The following is a 7366-nucleotide window of genomic DNA, read 5'->3' on the forward strand; positions in this document are numbered from 1 at the left end:
CCCCGCCCCCTGCCCAGTGCCCCCGCCTCCGGGCCTGCACTGGCCGCGGACCCCTCCCCTTGGGACACCCTCCCACGCGCGCCTGCCTCACTCCTCTTAGCGTCCGGAGCCCGTCGGGGACCAGCCTCCGCCAGGGGGCGCGGCGATAATGTGCTGCGGGGCGAATCCGCCAGGAGCCTAGCCCGCCTGGCCGCCTGCACCGGGGCTGTCCCCTCGACGTCACCTCGGGGAGGGGGGCGGCCCGGCGTCTCCTCTCTCCCCCATCCTGAGTGGCGGAAGGAAACCTGTGGTCTGGGCAGCCACTCCGGGGAGATGCTTAACAGCCCAGGAACCCCTGATGGCTGGACAGAGAAGGAAAAGGGGGAGACAGCAGTGGGCGGGGCTGTGGTCAGGGAAATCCCAGGGGTGGGTTGTGGGGGTGAACTGACCAAAAGGAGCCCGGCGGTAGAGAGAAGCCCGAAGCGGCCACAGTTTGTCATGTGGGCCAGAAGGAGCAACAAGTGGAGGTGTGTGTGTGTAGTGTGTAAGTGTGACAGTGTGTGAGTGTGAATATGCAAGAGTGTGTTCTGTGAGTGCACTCTCCTGTGTGCCAGCGTGTGCAGAAGCTCCTTGTTCTGACGAGGGGTGTTAGGAAACTTTCCAAAGAATTTTTGGAATATACCCCAGGTCAGAGGGGATCATCCAGTCGTCTTGTCATAGTCACCACGTGGGGCAGTGTGTCAGGAAGGAGGTGGTATCTATAAGACTCAGACGTTTAGCCGGGCTCGTGGCTCAGCCTGTAATCCCAGCACTTTGGGAGGCTGAGGTGAATGGATTGCCTGAGCCCGCGGGTTCGAGACCCGCCTGGGCAACTTGGCGAGACCTCATCTCTACAATAAATCAAAAAATCAGCCGGTGTGGTAGTGCGCCTGTGGTTCCAGCAACGTGGAAGGCTGAGGCGGAAGGATCGCTGGAGCCCAGCAGGTCGAGGCTGCGGTGGTTAGGGGCAGCCACTGCACTCCAGTCTGGGCAACAGAGTGAGACTCCAACTCAAAAACAAAACAAAAAACAAACAAAAAAAAAGACTCAGACGTTTGATTGAGGGATGAAGAGTGTCTGGTACCATGTGGAGTGGGTGGATGAGTGTATGCATGGGGAGATTAAATATGCCTGTATGTGTCATTCTGTCACCCCGTGTTCCTTGTGGCATCCTATGGTGTGTCACCCTGTGGCATTCGTCAACCAGTGAATGTCACTGGGGGAGGAAGCTGAGCGTATGGCCAAGGTGGTATCAAGATGAACTGGGCCTGGGATGTCTGAGGCTCTGAGGACCAGGCTCAGAAAGGATGGCGGTGGTGTTGCTGTCAGGTGCATGCACGCTAATGAAGGACTGGGAAGAAAGGGGCTGCTGGCTGCACTGAACCTAGATCAGAGAACTTGTGCCTCCATGTGTTTGCTTCTCTTTGGATTTTTCTGACAAGTTTCTGTCTTCCCCCAAAACTGGTTTTCACTACACTGGGATACCCAGAGTGCCTATGACCACCTCATCCCTTATACTCTTTTCTCTTCTCTCCCAAGGACTCCACTCAGCTTTGGACTTGGGCTCAAGGTTACTTAGCCTCCTAGTGTATTGAAGTGGTTGCTGTTCCTTATATGGGGCATAGGGGGCACTGCCAGCCTGGTTTTCATGCCCCACCACCACACACAGATGGTCCCTTTATAATAGCGCGCGCTCGCGCGCTCTCTCTCTCTCTCTTTTTGAGTTGAGGTCTCACTCTGACACCCAGGCTGGAGTGCAGTAGCACAATCATGGTTTACCTCAGTGATCACAGCTCACCTCAGCTTCAGCCCCCAGGCTCCTATGATTCTTTTGCCTCCACCTCCTGAGTAGCTGGGACTACAGGTGCACACCACCATGTCTGGCTAATTTTATGATTTTTTTTTTCTGTAGAGACGGAGTCCCTCTATGTTGCCCAGGCTGGTCTTGAACTCCTGGGATCAAGCAATCCTTCCACCTCGGTCTCCCACTGTGCTGGGATTGCAGGCATGAGCCACTGTGTCTGGCCTCTCTCCATTTCATGGAATTAAAAATTAGATCAGGTAATTATCCAAGGTCCACATCTAATAAATGAATCAATAGTGGAACCAGATTACACCCCAGACCATTTTGACTCAAAGCCCATGATCTTGACACCTTACCAGCTACCTGCCAGTGTGCAGCAACAGCAGGCTAGATACCCTTCTCAACATGGACATATAGGTAAAAATATTTTGTAGGACCTTTCTGCCTCCCTTGTGGCCCCTTCTTTTTTCATCTTCCCTGTGTTTTAGAATACCTTTGATTGAGAAATTTCCTCAGGCCTGACCCTAAGGAGTAAATGACAAGGCCTCCTCTAAAGAGTAAATGCCTGATACTTTTAATTAATATTCCTGGGCACTTGTGTTTTAAACGAGATGTATATTAACCCAAATGAAACCTGATGGTTATTCTTGAGGGAAATGTCCTTCCCAGGTTCTTTGCCCAGCCCAGTATATCTGGCCCTTCCAAGGATCCATCCCTGAGGAACAAGGTGTATTCTCCCAGCATCCTCCATAGATCCAAAAGCCAGTAGTCCCTGCAGAAAGCACTCGGCATAGATGGCGTAACTAAATGAATGCTATATCGTGGTCACCCTGTTCTTTGTCCCTTAGGAGTTTCTCCCCAATGGGGCCTGGGTCACATCTTTTGACCTAGTGGATTGAGAAAACCCTTGATAGTGGGAGGCGGGCTGGGAGACAGGGAAGTCCTGTCTGTGGTCAATGGTACTAAGGAGAAGTAGGAAGAGAGGAGAGAAGCCATATACTTTGTTCCACCCTTCCACCCACCAGGAGTAGAGGGGAAGAAGGGCAGGGCCCTAGGTCTGAGTCACACTATGCATGACCCGGCCCAAATTTCTATTTCTATCAAATCATCACTTTATCAACTGTCCTCTCTTTCTTTCTTGCATCATCAATTTACCTCTCTACTGGAACATACTCATAAGCATGCAAACATGCTATAATATCTCCAATCTAAGAAAACCAAAACTGCATTTGACCCCACATTACTGCCCAAGATTACCCCATTCACTCTGCTCTCAAAAGGGTTGCTTTAATACTGGTGCCAATTGCTTTTCTTTATTATTTTCCATTCCAATCATGCCTTTGAACTCACTACACTTCCTTGTTAAAATCATGTGTGAACCTCTGTTTTGCCCTACCCATTAGTCAATTCTCAGTCCTTATCTTTTTTTTATTTTTATTTTTTTATTTTTTTTGAGTTGGAGTCTCACTCTGTCGCCCAGACTGGAGTGCAGTGGCTGCTCCCGGCCACCACAGCCTCGACCTGCTGGGCTCCGGCGATCTTTCCGCCTCAACCTTCCACGTTGCTGGAACTACAGGCGTGCGCTACCACTCCCGGCTAACTTTTTGATTTATTGTAGAGATGAGGTCTTGCCTGCCCAGGTGGGTCTCGAGCCCGCGGGTCAGGTGATCCACTCACCTCAGCCTTCCAAAGGCGCGGGATTACAGGCTGAGCCACCGAGCCCGGCCTCAGTCCTTATCTTAATCAATCTTTTTGGAACAACAGACACAGTTGGGCATTCCTCCTTCTTGAAATGCTTTCTAACTTGATTTCTGGAACATCATTCCTACCTCACTGGTTGCTTACCTGCTTGGTCTCCTTATCTGGTTCATCCTTGTTTACTCAATCTCTAAACATTGGAGTACACCCAGGTTCTATGTGCACGACCTCTCTGTCTACACTAACTCCCTTGGTGAACTATTCTATTTCATGTTCTCTAATGTGTATCTCTGGTTCTGAACTCTGGACTTGTATACCTAACTCTTGAATAAGCATCTCAAAATTTACATGTCCAAAACTGAGATCTTTCTAAAACATTTTATTTAATTTATAGAGACAAGGTCTTGCTATGTTGCTCTAGCTGGTCTCAAACTCCTGGTCTCAAGCAGTCCTCCCATGGTGCTGGGATTATAGGCATGAGCCACTGTGCTGGGCCCAGAACTGAACTCTTGATTCCTCCCTTGTTCTGACCTGCTCTTTTTTTCAGCCATGTCCATCTCAGTGAATAGCAACTTTGTCCTTTCAGTTGCTCAGAACAAAAATCTCGGAGTCATCCTTGACTCATCTGTTTTCTTACACTCCCTGTCAAGTCAATCAGCAAATCCTGTCCTTCGGTCTTCAAAATATATGGAGGGTCTGATCCATTCTCACACTCTGTGGCTCCATGCTGGTCGGAGTCACCATCGCCTGGCCTGCAGTAGCTTCTTGGAGTCTCATTTTGTTATCCTGGCTGGAGTGCAGCGGCATGCTCACGGCTACCACCGCCTTGACCTTCTGGACTCAGGCTATCCTTCCGCCTCAGCCTTCCAATTAACTAGAACTACAGGTGTGCGCCTCTACACACCGCTAATTTTTTAATTTTATTGTAGGAATGGGGTCTCATCAAGTAACCCAGGCTGGTCTCGAATCCTGGGCTCTCACTTCCGCCTTAGTAGTAGTTAGTAGCCTTAGTAGCTATTAGTAGCCTTCTAACAGCTCTCCCTGCTTTCGCCCTGGCCCCTCAAAGTCTATTCTCCACACAGCAGCCAGAACCATCCTTTCTAAAACAGAAGTCAGATCATTTCATTCCTCTGCTTGAATTTTCCAATTAAATCCCATCTCAGTCAAAGTGAAGGCCAAATCTTTATGGTGGCCTGCAGGCTCGGTATGATCTGACCATGTTCCTTCCTGGTCCTCCATCGCCTACCACTCTCTCCTTGTGGATTCCTCCCCTCTAGCCAACACTGGCCTTCTTGCTAATCCTTTTAATGCACCAAGCACGCTTCTTTCTAAGGGCCTGTGCATCTGCTTTTCTGTCTCCCCCCCGCCCCTGAATTGGAGTCTCTCACTCTGTTGCCCTGGCTTGAGTGCAGTGGCATGCTCACGGCTACCGCAGCCTCGACCTGCTGGGCTCAGGCGATCCTTCCGCCCCAGCCTTCCAAGTGGCTGGAACCACAGGTGCATGCCACCATGCCTGACTGATTTTTTTTATTTATTGTAGAGATGAGGTCTCGTCAAGTTGCCCAGGCTGATGGGCTCAGGCAGTCCTCTCACCTTGGTCTCCCAAAGTGCTGGAATTATAAGCGTGAGCCACTGTGCCCGGCCTTTTCTGTCTTTTGGGATGCCTTTCCTCCAATTATCTCTGTGTATTTGTTCCCTCACTTCCTTTCCCTCTCACTTTATAAAATAAAATCCCATTACCAATCATCTTTACCTTATTCTATTTTTCTCTGTATCACTGTTGACCATGGATGACTTTAAAGACTTGAAGTAGAAAATCGGCAGCAATTCAGCCCTCTGGAATAGGAATAGGGGAGAGATGTTAGAGGGGAAAGGAGCTTTGCCTTGATATTGGGATCTGGGGAGGAAGCAGGGGACCAGGACTGAGAATTTGCAGCCAGGAGCCTAGCTTCCTTTGAAGCATCCGCAGGCAGCTGAGGCTGGAAAGACACAGCCCATCCATTAGCCCTGAGTAGAGAAGGGGCATATTCTGTCTAAGGTGATCCCACAGATTTGTTGGGATGGGCTGCTAAATGTGGGGGGCTTCCTGAGAGTCTGGCACAGTCAGGCTGCAGACCCTTTGGTGCCTCCGGGTGGTGGCCTACAGTGCTGCAGCAGAAGGCGTGTGAGGCAGAGGATGGGCAGTGCAGCTGAGCTCACCGCCACGGGCGCATCCATCCCTCTTGGGCCTATAATTTGGGTTCCCCGGGCCTGGCTGCCCCTATCAGCGACTCAGCAACAGATGAGTCACCCGGGACCCCGGGCCAAAGCAAACATGGGGGGAGGCGGAGGTTTCCGAGGCTGGGCCCGGCTTTAGCCACCGCCTGAGTTGCTCGATCCCCCAATCTCCAGGGGCCCCCACTCTTTTCTTTGACCCCGCCCTCCAGGGCCCCAGTGTCCTTCCCACATTGCTCTCGATACACCCTCCGTCCCCATGATGGGAAGGGCAGCCCTCCACTCTTCTCATTGAGGGGAAGCGGAGATGAGGGGGACAAGCTTGCCCCCACTCTCTCCCTGCAATGATGACAGCCCCCCATTTTCCCCCTCTTGTCATAGCCCCAACCCACGTAAAGGTCTCTCTGGTTCCCGTCCCTCCCCTTTCCTGGAGCTGGCCGCGTGCTTGGGGTATTAGGCAATGGGTGTGCACCCGCAGCCTCTCCAGGCCCCGCCTGTCCCACCGCCCTCTAGCTGCCTGCGGGTCAGTGCTCAGGCCAGCCGGTCGGGCTGAGGGCACTGCGGGCCAGCTCAGGCCACCCAGTCTGCCTGCCTGTGGCCTCCTGTTCCAGAGTTGGGCTTCAGCAGGGAGAAGGAGCACAAATATACGCCCTTGGATTTGGAACAGTCCAGCTTGGGGAGTCCTGGGGTCTCTGAGAAGCTGAAACTTATGGTCAGCCCCTTCTTGGCACCTGACTGTATTCTGGTGCCTGATAAGGGTAGAATCAGAAGGCAGAAAACAATCTAAAACCCCAGGAAGACCCAGAGACACATAGAAAAATACCAGTATCCACGAGGTCCCTGAAGACTAGGGTTTTAGGAAGCATCTTTCCCCTCTTCCAATAACCTGGCCAGAGTCTCAGGCTGATGTCCAGAAAAAAGGATGAGGACACTGGCGGGGATCGCTGAATCCAGGTGTAAGGATGAACACTACCAAGATAGGGCTTTGCAGCTTCTGGTGACCTCAAAAGCCACACATGGTTTGGCTCTTGTCCTCTAAATGGAAAGGAGGGCCAGGAGCTCTAGAGCTCCCTCTCCCCCAGTCCAGAGGTAGGGAATCAGAGAAAGTAATCATCTCTGGTTCAAGCTGTCCAGTGTCAGGGACCATGGCACTATCACCACCTCAGCCTGCTCAAAGCCTGACGCATAAAAGTGATCAGTAAATATCCCAACGAATGTAAGTCGCTTGATACCGTCTCATACTCTTGTGCCCTCTATCCAACAGTGACCCCTGCAGTGTGGGGCAGGATCTGCAACAGCGCAGACTGGAGGCTGGTTGCCCAGCAGAGCTGCACTGCCAGCACCAAGGAAGAGGTGACTGTGGCTGTGGGTATCAGTCCTGTGCCTCTGCTTTCTGGGGGGCAGACTCTGAGTCAATGTGCCTTAGGTCTGCGGGGCCAGCCGTGCCTTGGGCTGCGGTCTGGCAGGGGCGGGGGGCGGCTGGGAAGCCTGGGGCCCCTCTCTGGCAAAAATAGCCCACAGTGGTTAGAGCTGCGAGGGTGAGTCAGGCGGGAGCGCAGTGGCGCCTAACCCCTTCGCTGCCGCTGGAGCTCCCTAAGGCGATTTGCCTTCATCTGTGCACTCTGAGACCAG

This window comes from Carlito syrichta, unplaced genomic scaffold (assembly GCF_000164805.1).
Source record: "Carlito syrichta isolate Samal-C Ts95f unplaced genomic scaffold, Tarsius_syrichta-2.0.1 Scaffold314050, whole genome shotgun sequence".
Classification (NCBI taxonomy): Eukaryota; Metazoa; Chordata; class Mammalia; order Primates; family Tarsiidae; genus Carlito; species Carlito syrichta.